Source organism: Chenopodium album, chromosome 4 (genome assembly GCF_948465745.1).
Source record: "Chenopodium album chromosome 4, dcCheAlbu1.1, whole genome shotgun sequence".
NCBI classification, from domain to species: Eukaryota; Viridiplantae; Streptophyta; class Magnoliopsida; order Caryophyllales; family Amaranthaceae; genus Chenopodium; species Chenopodium album.
The window spans coordinates 61,823,597-61,843,878 of record NC_137837.1 but is presented as its reverse complement, the minus strand read 5'-3'; the positions used below and the strand labels follow the sequence as shown (position 1 = coordinate 61,843,878).

The 20,282-nt window shown below is 35.9% G+C and overlaps 2 long non-coding RNA genes across 2 annotated transcripts; both read left to right on the top strand.

Moving 5' to 3' along the window:
- Nucleotides 1-8,241: 8,241 nt before the first annotated feature.
- LOC145627059 (uncharacterized) lies at nt 8,242-13,028 on the top strand. Its single transcript, XR_014111297.1, has 5 exons — nt 8,242-8,782; nt 9,361-9,419; nt 10,097-10,143; nt 11,136-11,293; nt 12,870-13,028. It is a non-coding gene; the product is annotated as an uncharacterized LOC145627059 (long non-coding RNA).
- Nucleotides 13,029-14,657: 1,629 nt separating this feature from the next.
- LOC145627060 (uncharacterized) lies at nt 14,658-16,303 on the top strand. The gene is made up of 2 exons (XR_014111298.1): nt 14,658-14,909; nt 16,032-16,303. It is a non-coding gene; the product is annotated as an uncharacterized LOC145627060 (long non-coding RNA).
- The last annotated feature ends 3,979 nt before the right edge of the window (nt 16,304-20,282 follow it).

Genomic DNA, 20,282 nt, shown 5'->3' with positions numbered 1-20,282 from the left:
TAATCGTTCGCGCCTTAGGAAATTTACAAGTTTTTTGTAAGTGTAGAGAATATTTCAAGCATCATAACCCCAAGCTTGAACCCCACTGTGATCATACACTTAAGTATGGTGGCGTCCAAAGGGAAAGAAAAGAGAGCAAAAGAGTCGCCAACAAGTTTTAGGAACTTGTAAATCGTTCACGAGGTGAAGGTTACACCCCTTAACGATCCATGAGATCGTCAACTCCATAAGGTCTTGAACCAAATAGGGTTCGAGGATGAGGGTACGAATCCAATCTACAAAAGAGAGGACCCGCCCTATAAAATAGGCCTCTACTTTATTCTACTCATATTCATGTGCGCTTTTTGACTAACATGCAAACAATAGGTTAACCCTAAAACTGTTTATCTATATATGTTGGTTGAATATTAATGCACAAATAAAACTATTATTGGTGATCACTTGAATTAAAATCATATTAGCCTAAACCAAATTATTAATTATCTTATTAGGCGTGATTTCAAGTACAAATTCCCTTTAAACATGCGTAAAAGGCGTGCTCAAGCAATAACAATAAAATAAATCAAGCAACATAATAATAAGCATCATAATAATCATAATAACATAATTAAGCATAAATATAGTAGCAAGATCCTAGGCATGATACTAACAAGATTAATAACAAATCCTAGCATGTCACTAAGCGTTAAAGATCAAAGCTTTAAACCTAACATGATACTAACATGCTATTAGAAAGAATAAGAGACACCCTAAACATGATTCTAGAAAGTAATAAGAGCATCCTAACATGATACTAGGAACTAAACAAATCTAAACATGCTTTCTACATTGAAATAAAAAGGGAGTAAACTAATTACTTACTTTGAGGCCTCGTACCTCTTTCTAATAACAAAATACACGCGTTAGTAAACTTCAATGAAAATAATAAAATTAAATAATTAAATTAAATAATTAAGAAAGAGTTATAAAGTTTAGACTGGATTTCGGACCAAACCCTAAGAAATTATCAACCTTTCACGTCTAGGGCGAAGGCAACTTCGAACTTGGCTAGGTGTTTCTAGATCTTGTGAATGCGGAATTGTATTTGGTAAAAGCTAGTTTAGAAATCAAGAGGGAAAGAATAAGCTATATTGCTTAGAGAGAGAATAGAGAGAATTGATGATTGTTGATTGTATATGAATAAAAACGGAGGTCTAGGACCCAATTTATAGGAAAAATAATCCGGAAATAGGTAAAATTTGAAAAGGAATAAAACTCCGCGCTGTCGCCAGGCGACAAGCTTTTCGTTTTGCGACAAAGTTAGTTTTTTGCGGATTTTGTTTATATCATATCTTTTGATCCAAAATTCTAAATAAGGCATATAATATGTCGTTCGAAAGCTCTTGAAGTCTAATTTCTAATGCAATTAGAATCAGATTAAAATAGTTTGTAGATAAAAAGATAAGGTCGAAATAGTGGAAGAGTGTCAGTTTTGGATAGAGTTTCGTATTTCTTTCATATCTTTTTCGTTATAGCTCGGAATTAATAATATAATATTTCATTGGAAAGATAATTTCAAGATCTATCCAACCATATAAAATTTGGATAAAAAATATGAGGCACGGAAATAATATCTGACTGTCTTTGAACATCTTTAAATCCGAATAGAATTAGGACTCTAAAAAAAAGGAAAGTTTTAACCAAATTCAAACTTTATGATCTTATCTTTTCAAAAAAGGATAATTAAGATCTTTTAGAATCTTATAGAAGGTTCTAATCAATCCTAATTAGTTTAGAAATCGGATTAAATCTTTGGACCCTCCACATGATCATTGGGTCGTAGGTAAAATCCGGTTTGGGCCCAGTTTAGTATTTTGGCCATAACTTCCTCATTATTCATCGGAATTGGGCTTATAATATATCGTTGGAAAGGTCTTTTCGAGCCCCATGCAACTACACTATTATTAGACCCTTTAACGGAACAAACTAAACTGGATTGGCTAATTTTAATAAAATAAGGTTGTTTTCAAAAACAGAGAGAAGAGAATTTTAATAAAAACTAACCGCAACACTTGACTTTTCACACTTTCACTTCATTCGATTATGGTTCGACGCGAAAGGTATTTATCACTGGGTTTGGTTTTGGGGAGACACAAATGGGTGTCTACAGAAGCCCCCACTTTGACTGAGTTTGGAGAAATGCATGTTTGGAAAATAAAAGTCAAAGTAGTGATAGGGACGGAGAATGATTCAGAACGTTATGCGATCCCAAATCATTCTTGCAATGCCAATACCTGCAAACTAGCGTTAGTTAAACAGATAAAGAGAGTTAAGAAACGTGTATCTTGCACCGTCGAGCTGAGCACACGTCTCTGAAGTAACCGTTTTTGTTGCTGCATTTTGTTTTGACGACCTTCCACAAGCTAGAGAACGTTGTCTTGCTGTTGTTTATGTTCACTCGTCTCTGAGCAACGGAGCATTTTTTCTAGGAATGTTCACTCGTCTCTAAACAATGGAGCCTTTTTTTGAGGAATGTTCACTCGTCTCTAAACAAAGAGCTTGATAATGAGATGTCCACGCGTCTCTGAACAAAAGAACTTGATAATAAGATGTCCACGCGTCTCTGAACAAAGGAGCTTGATAATATGTCCACGCGTCTCTGAACAAAAGAGCTTGATAGGATGCCCACGCGTCTCTGAGCAAAAGAGCTTTGAATGGATCCTTGAATGTTTGTTGAGATCGTTCGATTGGCTACGAACAGGAGCTTTGTTGAATGGTTATATCCTATAAAAATCAAAAGAATTGCCAGAAGACTTTGCTGGTGTTTTTCTTAGGGTTGACCTAAGGCTTGATGTGTTTCCTAGGGTTGGCCTAAGGCTTGACTGACTTGAGGTTGACTCAATGTGAAAACTTGACTTGAGGTTGACCCAAGGTGAATTGACACGTGTGACTCATGACTCGTGTGACTTAATGTGTTTTGACACATGTGTTAGACTCAACTCGATGTGATATGACACGGCATGACTTAATATACATGCCTCGTGTGTGATGTGCGACTCGAAAATGCTAAAAAACAAAAATTTTCCGTCATTTTTGTGGAGGGTACCGACTTTCTCCCGAAAACGAAAAACGCGAAAAAAGAATCGAAGTGTTTAATGGTGCATGTTGAATGAGCTTAATGCGTTAACGCTGTCTCTCGTAGTACAAGGATTGTAACATCTTAGACTATCTTAATTGTTGACTCAATGATGAAAGTATTTGGGTAACTTAGGCGCGGAGGCTAAGTAATTCATACTTTGTGACGCAATGATGATTATGTTAATGAGTGATTTTGATATGACAAAGTATGCTTCAACGTTGTGTTAAGATTTCATGACAAAGGGTTCCTAAAGGAAGGACTATTTGGTCATGTATCTGTCCAGTGTGTGAAAGTGACACTAAGTTAGGCCGCAAGAGCTAACGGTGTGGAAAAGTATTATTTGATAAGAGTCAAATAATGGTGACTCTTAGGCTAGGTAGGCTAACGATGTAGGGATCAAGCCCCCAAGTCTAGCTCTAAGTAAATAGGGATGAGCATCGGAGATCTCTTGATATGATCATGGTGTAAGTGTGAATGTGAAAATGAATGCATTTTATTACGGACGCACCTCAAGGTGAGGTTGTCTACGTATCCGTTAGGAATCAGGCCGAATGTAGCTCTAGCCGAACCTCACACAAGTGTGTGTATACCTCAAAAAGGTCTTTTTAAGGGTTGTAACGTGTTTAGGCTAAAGGTTAGAGAAGAAGGGGATAAAGGCTCAAGACCCTAGATAAGCCCCCAAGGTGTGGAACATTGCTTTTGAATCTCTTGTATTTTTATGCTTGAGGCTTTAAACTCTTTTTTTTTAGCTCTCTCTTTTGCTTATTTTTTTATTTTTCTATTTTAATCTCATTTTTACTAAGTGTGGGCAATCTCAATCATGCGGTCTATCACTCACTTGGCATTCATGTTTCTCAGGCACGGTACCAAGCACTCGATAAGAGAAGTAATCTGAGACATGTTCTTATCAAAGATATTTTCATGTCAAAGACATTGGAATACTTGCCCTTTTGCACACTTTTATTATTTTTTTGCTTATTTTTGCTATTTTTTGAATTTTTTGGTAAAATCACTCAAGATTTGTATTTAGAACTTGCATAAGTTGCACACCATCCCATCCGGAGGTTAAGTAGATGTGTGTTGAAGAAAGAAAAGTCTATCATTAGACGAGGATCAAAGTGGTTTATCAAGAAGGGATTATATATTTGAAAGGGTAAAGATGATATGATAGGCTACAAAGGGTGCCTCAAATCATTGGTATACCTTGCGCTTAATTTGACATGGATTTTTTTTTTATTTTTTAAACAATGCAACGCAATGATCATATGCAAGAAAATAAAATGCTCATTTTATTAAAAGGAAAAAGTTAATTAAATTCCTACAAAACAAATCTAAAGGAAAGTGACACGTGCCTATGCTAGACTTATTGGGGAAAGGAGGAAAAAAAAAGAAATAGAAAAAGAGGTCACGAAATCTTGTCGTTGAAGCTCGCCTCTTGTCTTGTGCCTTATCATCACTCGGACTTCTTGCTGACTGGAGGTATAGGAAGCTTGCTATTGTCAATCAGATATTGGATGGCCTCCTTCAGCTTCCAACAGTTCTTAGTAGTATGACCCCTACCTTGGTGATACGTGCAATGTGCGTTGGGATTCCTGCTAGCCGTCCTTCTTTTGACAGGTGGATCCCCAAACGGTCCAGTGGGAGTTATAAGACCTTTTGCATGTAAACGGTCAAATGCAATGTCATAACTTATACCAATAGGTGTGAAGTTTCTCATTTGCCCTCGTTTGTTCATGGCAAGGATCTCATCCAAGTCAAATATGCTAACGTTGTTTGAGTGGGTAGTTTTGGAAGAAGAAGGATTGTCGTTCTTCTTTCCTTTCCAGCCACCGTTATTATTGTTACTATTCTTGGCCTTCCTGTTGCTAAGAGGAATATGAAGGTGATTTGAATCAATGAGGTTTTCCATGGTCCGTTTTGCCCGTGGCTTAAGAGCATTGAATTCTTCATTGAATCCTTGGTGAGAATTTTGTTCGATAACCATTATCCGACTTGCTAGTCCTTCTACCACATTCAAGAGCAAGGCAATGACATCTTGCAGTTTTCCAACGTCTTCTTTTAGACTTGAAAAATTTTCCCCGGTGTTATCTAAGAAAACCCCTTCATCTTCCTCAATCATGGCCACTTCATCAATAGAGGTTATATAATCTATATCGATCATGGGCTCACCTACAGGTGTGATAAGGAGTGAAGGATCGAAGGATTTTTCATCTTCTATGATGGCTAGAATCTCGGAAGTTTTATTGTCATCGATCAGGTCTTGAATAGCTTCTTTGAGTTTCCAACACTCCTCGGTGTCGTGACCCTTTCCTTGATGATATTTGCAGTGTTTACTAGGATCCCACTTAGGTGGCCTGGCTTCTAGAACTGGGTCTTTGATAGGTCCTATGGGCATGACTAGTCCTTTGTGGTGTAACTTTTCGAAAGCTGTTCATAACTCATACCAAGTGGAGTGAACACTCTTTTTGACCTTTGGATTCGCTGCTTAGAGGTGTTTGTAGCATGTACTTCGTTAATGGGAGAGGAAGAAGAAGGATGGTCGTTCTTCTTTCCTCTCGCACTATTATCTTACAAAAGGTCATCTTCAATGTCAATGCCTATATTATACACAGCCTGAAAAGTATTCAAGTTGTGTTGGTATTTTAAGTGCTTTGAATATTTTTCTTGAAGTTTCTTGATGAACATCCGTACGGACTCTTTTTCGGTAGGAACCTTAATCATATTAGCTGAAGTTTCCCTCCATTTGTTGAAGAAAGAAGTGAACCCTTCGTTTTCTTTTTGTTTTAACATCTCAAGTTGTCTGTGGTCTGTTTCATCTTGAATGTTGCACTTATATCTATCTATGAAAGCGTTTGCTATTGAGTCCCAAGAAGAGATTTTCTCTTTTCCAAGAGAAAAGAACCACTGTTGACAAACGGTTTTCTAAAGACAGTGAGAACAAAGAATGAAAACTCTTCCTATCAATCCTCTTAATGTTAATTATAGTTTCAAAGGCCCTTAAGTGAAAGTAAGGATTGTCAGTTGGTTTAAACTTAGGGATGTCATTGACATTGAACTTATGCGAAAGAGATTCCTTGTCCACCGAGACCCCTTGTGAACTAATGTCCTGGAATCTATAATCATTAGAGAGTTTGCCTAAGCTTTCTTGTATGAGCTCCATTTGTTGTTGTCTCACGGGGTCATTGACTTTAAGGGCTAAAGCCTTCAACCCTTCGGTCATATTAGCCAATTCCTTCCTAAGTTTGTTGACTTCATCTTGAGTTGCCATTATTTTCTTAGCTTTTCTTTTCTGACTGACTGGTTTATCAAAAAGTTGCACTTGAATAAAGGTGTTGACCTTGATTAATCGCCCCTCTCTCCTTGACCAAGTAATGTGGAAAGGGAAATTAGGGATAAGTTCTATATTAATTATTTTGACTCAATCTCTTTTCAACATGCAATAGATAGGAAGAAAACATGAAAGGAATTAGGAATGGGATGGACCCTCAACTCAAATGACGAAAAAACGACTCATGCATGAACCTAAGACGTGGTCATGGTGACATATACAATGTGTGTGCTAAGACTAGTAAGTTTAAGTGACATGTAAAGACTTGTGTCATGACCATGTGGCTAGACTATGTGACTAGACTCAAGCAAAGACTAAGTTAAGACTTCACGTATGTGCACTAAACTGGACAGGATGTAGTATTTTAGTCATAACTTTTGAACTGTGACTCTGATTTGGACGAAACCAACGCCTAATGAAAGATACAACTCGGAGCTACAGATCCATAGGTTACACGACTTGTGGTTCTTCCTAGAACTCCGGCTATGACCAAAACAAGTTGACGCATGTGCAGTATACGGGAATAAAAATCCGGGTTGACTAAAAGGAATTATGACTCGATTTAAGGCATATTTATTAGTTCATTCAAGTTAATTAATTAATTAATTAAACAAAGTCATTTATTCATTGGTTAGTTTATTTAAGACTTATTTACAAACCAAACGGTTAGTTTAGTCACATATAAGCTATGCACAAGCAAATAATGCACAAGTAGTCAAGTAGTCACAACATGATGCAATGAGTTTGCAACCTAACCATGGCTCTAGTTCTCTAAAGTTCAAGGATATGGGTTAGTCAAAGAGGGTCCATGGTTATGAGTCCGGATGCATCGCGCAGAAGCCTTACCTTTGAAAGGGTTGGCGCGTATGGATGGGACCCCGCAAGTTTTCTTACGCTATTTCCTACATGCCTCAGCAGGTATCTACGGTCTTAGAATTTTCCAGATTTCTCAGTATTATTTCGATTCTAGTTGTGAAAGATATTTCTCAAATTTCCTACGTGCAAAAATCCTATGTCTTTGACTCATTTCGGATGGTCTATCCAATGAGGACCTTTTTTTATGCATATGACAATAATGCTAATCAAAATTACGCACATGAAAACTTAGAACTTTTCGAGTCTCATCCACTCATTCTAAATCATTGCCAAAATAAATTTCAGGAATTAAAATAGAAATCTTCCCCAGCGGAGTCGCCAAAACACTGTAGGGAATATTTCAAGCACCATAACCCCAAGCTTGAACCCCACTGTGATCATACACTTAAGTATGGTGGCGTCCAAAGTGAAAGAAAAGAGAGCAAAGAGTCGCCAACAAGTTTTAGGAACATGTAAACCGTTCACGAGGTGAAGGCTACACCCCTTAACGATCCATGAGATCGTCAAATCCATAAGGTCTTGAACCAAATAGGGTTCGAGGATGAGGGTACGAATCCAATCTACAAAAGAGAGGACCCGCCCTATAAAATAGGCCTCTATTTTGTTCTACTCGTATTCATGTGCGCTTTTTGACTAACATGCAAACAATAGGTTAACCCTAAACCTGTTTATCTATGTTGGTTGAATATTAATGCACAAATAAAACTATTATTGGTGATCACTTGAATTAAAATCATATTAGCCTAAACCAAATTATTAATTATCTTATTAGGCGTGATTTCAAGTACAAATTCCCTTTAAACATGCGTAAAAGGCGTGCTCAAGCAATAACAATAAAATAAATCAAGCAACATAATAATAAGCATCATAATAATCATAATCCATAACCCTTATAAAAGCCAAATTGGGGTGGGGAATTTTTACTTTTAGCATTTTCCTTATGAACAGTGCTAGGTCGGATTTGCCCCTGCCATAATTTTTTTTTGTTCTTGCTGAATGTTTCCCTTCCCTTTTTTCCCTCTTCATTTTTTTTTGTTTTGCTTTTTTTTTTCACTTTTTCTGATTGCTCAGAATTCTTTAATCTCTCTCCTCTTTCATTTTACGCTTTTCATTTCAGAAACTTGATTCTCTCTTATCTTCTCCTCATTATTTAGTTGTTTCAAGGTTTACTCAAAGTAGATGATCGCCCATTCACGGCCAGTGGAGATGAATTACTATGCAATCAGAGGCAGATTGTTCATCGGAGAGGGTAAACTTTCAAATCTAAGCTGTTAAATTCAATCATCAATTATAAATCACAATCTAGGGTTCACTGTTAATTTATTTGTCATTAAATGGACATTTTAGGGTTGATTCAATCGTCATTGTTCAGGTGGCGGCTGTTATCGAAAGCTTCGTTTTTGGTGTTGATGCTGGTGTTAAGCTCGTGCTCGATGTCGACGCTTTCTATCTCCTCTTAGGTATTTTTTTTTTAAAATTTTTGGAGGTTGATTAATGAAAAAATGTCAAACAAATTGTTCAAATGAAGTTGTCTCTTTGTGGATTAGGGCTTTCAAACAATTTATGTGTCGTTGAAATGAAAATTGTATCTCTGATTAGGCCTTTTAGTTAATTATCGCTTTTAAATTTGTTGTTTCTTAGTCTTTATTTTTCTTCAGTTTTTCTGCATTTTCGACTTCAAATTAAGGGTCTTATTTAGTTTGATCCTGTGAAATTAAATTATGATTTAAGGGTCGATGTTTGGTAATTCAGCCTACCAATGACCTGAAGATAAAGACATTGTATTTAATTGGTTGTTAGGTTTAGTTGTCAATTTTGCAAATTTAGGGATATCATTTTGCTGCTACTGCTGTTTTTGTTATAATTTAAGCTTGTAAAAGGTATACGATCACAGTAGGGATTGTTTTAAGTGATTGGTAATCTGGAGGTGAGTTTTAATATTATTTTAAAAATTTGTTTCAGTTGTATAGTTTCTCATTATCTCAAAATGTCAGAAGTATGAGTCTAATTCAACCTTTTCTCACAATGGTGATTTTAGGGCATGCAATAGTAAGGTGTTTGGAAGGGTGCTATAATGGAATTTCAAGAAGGTTACAGGTTTAACCCTTGATCTCTATTCTCTTTCAGGAAGATGGCTGTAAACTTATAATTAAGTGGAGGTTGAAAGTAAGGTGTCGTTATACATAATTTTCTTTATGTAGATCTTGATTATTTGTTTGTTGATTATTTCTATGTTGCATTTTGATTAGTATAATAATATATAAATTTTATATTGAAATTTGTAATAATGTGTTTTATATTGAAATTTCTATGTGTTTTATATTAAAAATGTGGAAGATTGGTTTACTGTTTTCCTGTTTTGGGTGGTCTTGCAGCTTTGGTGAAGTGTCTTTGTAAGTGGTGCTCTTTCTCTTTGTCTTTAAAGAAATCATTTTGCTTGGATTGTTAGATGTATAGTTTTCATTTATTGTGTTTAGTTAGTATAAAGTCTGCCATTGTCTAAAATTTGATTGTAATAGATTGAATACTGTCACTAATGCAGTATTGTTGTTCTATTTCTTCGTCTTTAGAGATTTCATTCTCATTATGCTTGAATTGCTAGATATATAATTTTCATTAGGGTGTAATTGTATAGTAATGGGCCTGTGATGTAATTATCAGGAAAAAAAAGTGTTTCTAAGGTTAGTGTTAGTTTCAGTTTAGCGGTAGTCATAACAACTTCCTTTCGATTCAAAAACTATGTTTAGCTCATAATGGTTGTTGTATATGTGTAGGCTGTCAAAATGTGAATGAGATTATTGGCCCTGCTTTGTTTGGCAAGGTATGCATAATGACGAGAATCTATTGGTGTTCAGTCTTCACTTTTTTCTATTGAACTCAGAAAAAAAGTTTTCGGATGAAATTTTGGATTGATTGTCTTGAAAAACATGATTATATATTCTACTGCATTTCGTTTGAGATTCTTTTATGTTGATATTAAGTTCAATCAGTTAGTCCTTTATTCATAATGGGGATTGGGATTAATTTTTGTGGTGTAAGCATGTTAATTGTGATGGGTTTAGCCAATAAAGTTGGGATTTTTGTTATATATATGATTTTGTTTGTGTATGATGTTCGGTAGTTGTGGTTCAACTCAATATTGGGAGTAAAATTATAATATTTGGGATTTGCTAATTGAAGTGGGTGAAATTAGATGTGCTATACTATTCTATTGGTTTTGTATACTTATGTTACATGCATGGAGCTTATAAAGAAATTTTCCCTGAGGTTGTATGTGGGAATTAGAGTTGGATAGGGTTTTGAATTTTTGGATTTTTTGTTAATAAAATTTTAGTTCAGAAGATATGAATTTCAGATTTGCCAAGAATAATAATTCATGGTTTTTACTCATGAGGCTTTGATGCTACAGGTTGTAAAGTTTGGTTCTTTATGAATTTTGTGAATCGTGAAGTAGTTTAGAACTATTTTCTAACCATGTAGATGATTGGGATGTTGTAGGTTAGTAATTTTTATGGATTGAGTTCTTTATGAATTAAAAAGTAATTATTATTGTTCTTGATGTTGGATGAAAATAGTGAATTGAATTGTACTATAATGAACACATAGAGGGGCTGGGAGCTCACGCAGTTTTTTTTTACTTTGTTAAATATGATGGTTTGAAAGTGAGAATACGAGGATCAAATCGTTCATGGGATTATATTTGAGTAATAATATTATTTTTTGGTCAAATTATGTCTTGTAGTAGCTTGTAAAATTAATGGCATTTATTTCCTTTAGTTAAGGTGTTGACTTCATTGTTCTTTAATTTTGCAGAAAAACAGCTGTTGGTGAATCTCAACCATTTCCCGTTTGTTTCCCCCTAATTTTTCTTCTCACTTTGGCTTCCATTTTCTGTTGCCATTGTTGCCAACACCTCAATCGTCTACTGCCACAACCTCTCAGGTTTCATTTTCCCCTTACGGCTTGCTGAGGTAATTTAGTTCATTTTTCATCCCCTTTTCTTTCCCAATTCTAGAATAATGATGCTGAATGAATAGTGGGTTCTATGAATTGGTTTTGGGGTGTCTTTATTGTAGGAGAGGGTTTGATCCTCAATGATGGGGTCTGATGCTCAATGATGAGAATCATTAGATAATAGTTGCCTAAAATACAATTGTTCTTGAGTGATTTTGATATTGTCTCTCAGAAATTTATCTTGAATTGTTGTGCCTTGCTTCTTACTTGTGATGTAGTTTCCTGGGTTATGCTTTCCCAATCAAGAAATGATGGCAACTGCATGTGACATGCCTATTTATGTTTTAAAATTTGACACCTTTCTAGAATGATATAGCAGGGGAAAGGTACCAGTATAGAGGAACATTTTCAAGTTAATGCTATGGGGTCCAGCTAGGACATTATTGTCTAAGGATAGTGCTTTTTGGTCAAATAGATTTTGCAAACAGTTAACTTAAGGAAGATCCATAACCCTTATAAAAGCCAAATTGGGTTGAGGAATTTTTACTTTGAGCAATTCTCTTATGAACAGTGCTCGGACAGTTATGCCCCTGCCATAATATTTTTTTGTTCTTGCTGAATGCTTTCCTTCCCTTTTTGCCCTCTTCAATTTCTTCTTGGTTTTTTCTTTGCTTTGTGCTTACAAAAGTTACAATGCATACGCCCTTTTAGGGAAAATGGATTCTCTTCCACTCATTTCAACTCTCTCTCCCTCCTCCTCTCACTCTCTGATCTCCTGATATCCTTCATTGAGCTGAGCATTCTCTCTCTCCCATTAAAGCGTGCTCCAAGTATTCCATTGAAGGGTGATCTGAGAATTCTCTCCTCCATTGAAGAAAGCTAGCTAAGGTAAGATGTTTTTCTTGAACGACATGACAAATCAACAGTTAAGTTTAATTATTTATCTAGGTTTTCTTCACGTTTAATCTCCATAACCCTTATAAAAGCCAAATTGGGTTGAGGAATTTTTACTTTTAGCAATTCTCTTATGAACAGTGCTCGGACGGTTATGCCCCTGCCATAATATTTTTTTTGTTCTTGCTTAATGCTTTCCTTCCCTTTTTGCCCTCTTCAATTTCTTCTTGGTTTTTTCTTTGCTTTGTGCTTACAAAAGTTACAATGCATACATCCTTTTAGGGAAAATGGATTCTTTTCCACTCATTTCAACTCTCTCTCCTAATCTCCTCCTGTCACTCTCTGATCTCCTGATATCCTTCATTGAGCTGAGCATTCTCTCTCTCCCATTAAAGTGTGCCCTAAGTATTCCATTGAAGGGTGATATGAGAATTCTCTCCTCCATTGAAGAAATCTAGCTAAGGTAAGATGTTTTTCTTGAACGACATGACAAATCAACATTTAAGTTTAAATATTTATCTAGGTTTTCTTCACGTTTAATCACATTCATGGTTTGCTTTATGTCCTCTTCTCTTCATTTTTCTTAATTAGGAGAAGTTGGTTGTTCTAATCTATTCCTAAATTATTTGAAAAATCTAACAATAATCTAGGTAATCTATGAATCAGGGAGTCTTTTGATCGTAAATTTTTTATTTGTAGTTTGATTTCCTTCTCCATCGTTGCCGGAAATGAGCCATCCGACGCTGCACCCAGTGGAAGCGCCGCCGCTATGCTTAACTCTCAGAAGAATGGGGAGAAATACAGCTTGGAGCTTTTCGTGTTATGTCTACCACCAGCGATTTTCCCTCCGTCACTGCTTTTCGCTAATAAAAAAAAACCGATTATTCTTGTTGTTCAATTGATGGTTAATTACCCAACATTTGATTGCTTTTTGTTGATTGTGAAATGGGGTAGATGTGAATTTTTGTGGGTAATTGGAAACTTTGAGTTTTTTGTGGTTTAATTTAAGTTTGTAATTGAATTTTTCATGGTATCCCTCTTTAATTTGAAGCGATGTAGAATTCTACCACCACCACAACCTACGCCGCCTCAACTAGCGATAGTTGCAGAACACTGAACACACCACCACATCCATGGATTACGGCTAGCCTATCTCAAACGGATCGAGGAACTTCAACACCTTAAACTCCTGACCATGTTCTCAAGGTTTGCAAACTCTAATCCACTATCAATGATTTAATTGTTTTCTTGCTGTGGTTGAATTGTTAGCAATTGTTTGGTTTGATTCGTGATTACAACTTTCCAATTATCAAGGTAATTTTCTCTAAATCTCTACTATTGCATGTTTGAAATGGTTTTTTTTTTTTTTTTGGCGGGCTGCTAATAGTTCTTTCTTCTTTGCATAATTTGTGTTTTGATCTATGTCTCTTTGATATGTTTGATTTTGTTTTTGAGTTGTAAATTCAGTTTTAGGAATCGGATAATCTCAGAGAAGTTTTCAAGTACTCTGCTCAAATTCTTACGTGTGTGTGCTACTCCAATTGGTAAGTTATTTATCATGTATAGAAATTAATCACTTCTTTTATTTTTGTCGAGCTTGTGTAAGTTATTAAGTTTTACTTTAAAGATTCTGGGAAGTGCTTGAATATGTAAAATGATTGGGCTTATGTCCTACAGTCCTACTCCACCCTGTGCCAAGTGATTTTGGGAGGTAACCTCACTATATGATATTTTGTTTTAGTTGAATTGATGTGCTCTAATTGTTTTATTTATTTATTTTATATTTAGAATTTATCTTTATGTAATACTGATTATCATAGGTAATTTCAATGAACTTTTAGGTCCCTGGAAGAAGAAATGCCTTGCCAATTTTGGTATTGTTACACATTGTATGGCTCCTGGCAGGTATTTTGCTGCCTTTTTAAAATTGTTGTTATTGATTTTATGATTTACAATGTTGTTTTTGTTGAATTGCTTGTTTATTAATTGTTATTGAATTTGTTGGTTGTAGCTTTCTTTCATTCTTAGAATGAGTTTTTTGTTAATTTCAATTTTTACTGTTAATTTAGGTTGTATAATGTAGGACGAATAATTAAATTGAATGAAATTGAGTTTCTTTTTCTTGTAATTAGTGTGTATGATGGATTTTTGTTGTAAAAACAATTGTGGGAACCACATCCGATCCATTTGCATTCATGACTCTTTTTGGACATTGTAGAACACAAAGAAAGGGTATTTATAGTATTTTTTTTTGTAGACCATTTTGCCAAAATTGGTATCTAATTTATCTTCTTCTATAATGCATGTCTTTGTTATTATCTGCTTCAAATCTATTTTTCGGTGTTTTTTCCTTCGTATAATTTATTTAGTCTTATGAGGCAATGCAGATTTTTTGGTTTTGAATTTGATTTTATGTGGAAGATCTAGGTTTAAATATTAGCATTAAACACTGTGAGTTATATTCTTTAGTGTCATTGATTTCAGGTAATTAATCTGACAGACAAGTTGCTTTGTCTGAAGTAGAAATTCATGTAGGAGGATCAATCTGAATGACTGAACCACCCAACAAACATATGCGGCATCAAAAACAATCTAAGATAGCCAATTATTGAATTTGGTTTGAGAGTGAGGATTACCTAGCATCAATCTTTCGCTGCACATAGGAAGATTTGACATCTGTCAAGATGTTAGCCCTTCTTCCCTTGGCAAGCTCTGTCGAGGCATGAATTCTCTATCTTGGTAAATATACTTAAGCTGAATGAATCCTCTCTTTGCTTCTGCTAAAACATTTACTTCATTGATCTCTTGATTTTAATGAGATGTTTGTTGTTTATAAATTAGCTACATTGGAACCTTAGGTGCATTGTTCTGAAAATACATTCTGAATGTTTGTTTTATCTCTGGTGGTCAATTGATATTATAGAGTTCTCATCTAAGTGACTATTAAGACTTAAGAATATGAGGATGACGACTTCAAGTGGAGTTAGGATAAGAATATGAGGATGACGACCTCTTTATGCCTGAGACTAAAGAAAAAAAATTAAAATAAAATAAAACCGAGCCTCAATAATTAGATGTTCAATTATGGAAATGACAACATAATTTTTTTTTTTTTTTTTTTTTTCTGAAAATGGCATCTGAGTTGCATAACTGGTATAACCTCGGCGAAAGAATATGAACTTTTGGATTGAGGAAACCTTTAAACAGGTGGCTCTCCAAGTTTAATTCTCTCCTTAAGTGTACAGTTCTATGCTATGCAATCCCTTGCGATTTGATTCAGATCAAAGTTCCTTGTATGAGCCCAAATTTACTAACTAACATGAAAGTGGTGAGGCAATGGTTTTTAAGGGCAGAGAGCCTTTGGGAGTTCTAGGAGCTGTTGAGATTTGGGTTTGATTTTGGAAGGAGTTTGAATTGCTGAAAACCTTCTACAATTTATCATCAGTGTGATTAACATGATGCCCTCATGTTTGATACTTAGCCTTTGATTCTAAAAGTCTTTGCTTATGGATCATCATACGCTGATGTGTGTGTGTTTTCTTTTTAAAATTAATCTCTTCAGTTATGGATCATCATACGCTAATGTGTGTCTTTGCTTATGGATCATCATTCTCTTATGGGTCATCATTCTCTTATGGATCATCATACTTAGCAGTTTTTGACTCTTTTATCTTTTTTTTTAATGGTGTTAAAAGATCTCCACGACCTCATGTTAATGGTGTTAAAAGATCTCCACGACCTCATGTTATTATATGGGTTTGAATTGTGATCATTGGAGTTCAAGGGAACTCCAAATTTTATCCTTTTAATCTATGTGCTTGCTTCCCAATCTAATATTTTATTGTGTTTTTATTGCTTAAGGAGGTAAGAGAGATGATGGGATGAAGTCTGATCCTACAAGGTGGAAGCCGAGGAAGAATTCTATGAAGACATACCATGTCATTTAACGGATTGGACTGACTGTATTTATTTTATTTTATGTATCATAATCTGTAATCTTTTGCAAAATTTCAATTGTTTTTAGGGAATAAGTGTCAACAACTTATCCATTGCTTATGTAGCAGGCTCAATTTTACTGGTTTTAAGCTTTAAACTATTATGATTGAGCAAGCAGTTCAACTGAAGTTTGTTTATTAGAAGTAGTGCAGATTGCTAAACTTTGAGCATTATTTTAGCACATATATTAACTTCCTTTGTTTTAATGGTTCTCAAAATTATGTCAAAAGAATTATTTACTGGGGTTCCACCTATTTTGATACATGTATGGAATAACTTTGTAATTAAATTACTTAAGAATTATTGGGACAGACTAATTTTCGTTAGTGCAATGTTGAGGTTTTGGCACAATTTATAAGGTGTTTGCAATTAGTTTAGTTTTTAAAGTTTTAAACAATCATTATTGGATGCTTTAAAGTGTAATCTGATTTTAATTTTGCAAAGTTTAATTATATTTAAAGTGTAAGTGAAACGGGGGTAACCTATTAGCCAAAAGCTATTAAAGTGAGGGTTAAGGATAACCTATTAACCATCAATTTATTAGCTTTGTTCATTCAGTTATGTGTCTCAAGCTACTCGGTCAGTGGATACTCGAGTTACTCAATCAGGGGTTATTTAAGGAGTTAAGTCAGAGGTTACCTGAGGGTTCAGTCAAGGGTTACTTCAGGGGCTACTCAATCAGGGGTTACTTGAGGGGGGGGGGAGGTTACTTGGTTAGTGGTTACTCGAGGGGTTTAGTCATGGATTACTCGAATGGTTACACGGTGAGAGGTTACTTAAGGGGTTACTCGATAAGGAGTAACCAATCAAGTAACCCTTGACCAAGTAACTTGAGTAACCCCAGCAACTTGAGTAACCCATGACCGACAAACTTGAGTAACCTCGGCAACTCGAGTAATCCCATACCAAGAAACTCAAGTAACCCTTGTTTTACGATACAACAGGCTTCATACAAAAATTTGTGATTTTATAATATAAAGTATAGGTAATGGGATATATTTATTTGTTCATAGGAGAGAGAAATAACAAAAAAGAAGTGTAAATGGGGTTGGTAAGAGAGAAATAATAAAATAGTTGTGGACTCTTACCAAATAAAGTAATGTTGCAATTATTATAAAACAGACTGGGGCGGGTTATTTTGTTAGGGGTTACCCAAGTTATTCAGAAAGGGGTTACTCGAGTTATTCGATCAGGGGTTATTTGAGGGGTTAGGATAATGGTTACTTGAGGGGTTCACTCGAGGGTTACTTGAGGGGTTACTCGATCAGGGTTACTTGAGGTGTTCAGATAGGGGTTACTCGAGGGGTTTGTTTGGTCAAGGGTTACTTGTGAGGTTACTCGAGTTAATCAGTCAAAGGTTACTAGAGTGGTTACTCGGTCATGGGTTACTCGAGCTACTCGGTCAAGGGTTACTCGAGAGGTTAGTCGGTCATGGATTACTCGAGCTACTCGGTCAAGGGTTACTCGAGTTACTTTGTCAGGGGTTATTTAAGTAGTTCCATCAGGGGTTACTTCGGAGTTCAGTCAAGGGGTTACTTGAGGGGGAAGGGTTACTCGGTTATGGGTTACTCGAGGGGGAAGATCATGGATTACTCGAGGGGTTATTCAGTCAGGGGTTACTCAATCAGGGGTTACTTGAGGGGAAGGGGTTGCTCGGTTATGGGTTACTTGAGGGGTTCAGTTATTGATTACTCGAGGGGTTATTCAATCGTCAGGGGTTACTTGAGGGGTTACTCGATAAGAGTTAACTCAAGTAACCTCTGACCAGGTAACTTGAGTAACCCTGGCAACTCGAGTAACCCCAACAACTCGAGTAATCCCATACCGAGAAAATCGAGTAACCCCGACAACTCGAGTAATCCCATACCGAGAAACTCGGGTAACCCTTGTTGCACTGTATACAAAACTTTGTGATTTTATAATATAAAGTATAGTTAGTGGGATATATTTATTTGTTCGTAGGTGAGAGAAATAATAATAAAAAAAAGTGTAAATGGGGTTGGTTAGAGAGAAATAATAAAATAGTTGTGGACTCTTACAACAAAAAAGTAGTGTTGCAATTATTACAAAATGAACTGTGTTAGGGGTTACCTGAATATTTTTGTTAGGGGTTACCTGAGTTATTCAGTCAGGGGTTACTCGAATTACTAGGTCAGGGTTACTTGAGAGGTTGGGACTAGGGTTACTCGAGAGGTTCACTCAGTCAAGGGTTACTTGATGGGTTACTCAGTCAAGGGTTACTTGAGGGGTTTGGACAGGGGTTACTCGAGGGGTTCACTTGGACAGGGGTTACTTGAGGGGTTATTCAATCAAAGATTACTTGAGGGGTTCGGATAGGGGTTACTCGAGGGGTTCACTTAGTTAAGGGTTACTTAAGGTGTTACTCATTCAGGGGTTACTTGAGTTACTCAGTTAAGGGTTACTCGAGGGGTTACTTGGTCATGGGTTACTCGATCTACTAGGTTAGTGGTTACTCGAGTTACTCGGTCATAAGTTTTTTAAGGAGTTTGGTCAGGGGTTACTAGAGGGGGAGGGGTTATTATTTTGTTAATCTAAATTAGGAAGCAATTAATAATAACAATATACCTAAATACTAGAGGGGGAGGGGTTATTATTTTTTAAGGAGTTGTTGGGCTATTCATGGGCTTACTCTTATTAAACAAATACATAGGTAAAACAATTTCATAAGGCAGTAAATATGATAAAATCTTTTTGTTAGATACCTATCATTTATGTATGATATCAATAAGTAATAACACTAATATATTTCAATACAACTTAATTATACTTTACACAATAATGCAATAATTTATAACGTATACAGGCATATATCATGTACAAATTTACGAAAACTAAGCTAATTAACTTACTTATATGTCTTGCTAATAATTTTCTTAATAAGATTTACAAACCGGTGCACGCGCAACGCGCGCGGCGCACTCGGACTAGTAACATAATAAAGCTTTAATATAATAGAAAGATCATAGGCATGATACTAACAAGATTAATAACAAATCCTAGCATGTCACTAAGCGTTAAAGATCAAAGCTTTAAACCTAACTGTAGACACCCATTTGTGTCTCCCCAAAACCAAACCCAGTGATGAGTACCTTTCACGTCGAATCATAATCGAATGAAACGAAAGTGTGGAAAAGTCTAGTGTTGCGGAAAGCTTTTATTTTCTTTTCTCTTCTCTCTGTTTTTTGAAAACTTTATTTTAAGAAAACAGCCAATCCAGTTTGGGCGGTCCATGATATGGGTCCAATAATGGTGTAGTTGGATGGGGCTTGCAAAGACCTTTCCAATGATATATTATAAGCTCAATTTCGATGAATATTGAGGAAGTTATGGCCAATTTACTAAACTGGGCCCGGTTTGAGCTTTATGTGCGGCCTAATGATCTAGGGGAGGGCCTAATATGATTTATCATTCCTAATGCAATTAGGAATGGTTTTAGTCTTCTAGAATCTTCTAGAAGGTTCTTTTCATTCCTAATTCAATTAGCATTGATAAGTTGACTTTGTTGACTTTTCAGAGTTTTAATCAAAATCAAATAGCATTTTCGAACAAATTGTATTATTTTATCCTCCAGTACGGTAAATTTATCAGATTTTCGAAAACGCCTCAAAATCAAGCTTGGCGTCCAACCCCAGGCCTTGGCGCCTGGAACCAGGCTTGGCGCCAAGCGCTAGCCATTGGCGCCTGGCGCTAGCCATTGGCGCCTGGCGCTAGCCATTGGTGCCTGGCGCCAGCTAGCCAGGGTTGGCGCCAGCTCTGTTTCCTGAGCGTCAGACTCTGTTTTGTTAAATTATCTTTTTTGGCTGATTTTCTCTATAAATAACGTATCAAAAACTCCGTTTTAGGGGACCAATTCTCTTCATTCACAAGTTAAGCATCAAGAATCAGTTTTCATTCGCAAGTTAAATCGTTCATGCATTAGCATTCTTTAAATCATTCATCTCTTTCATTCATCTTTTCCAAAGCTTGGTTTTTCTCATACAAAATTCCGCATTCACAAGATCAAAAAACACCTAGCCATATTCGAAGATGCCTTCGCCCTAGACTTGAAAGGTTTTAATTTCTGAGGGTTTGGTCCAAAATCTCTCTTTCAATTAT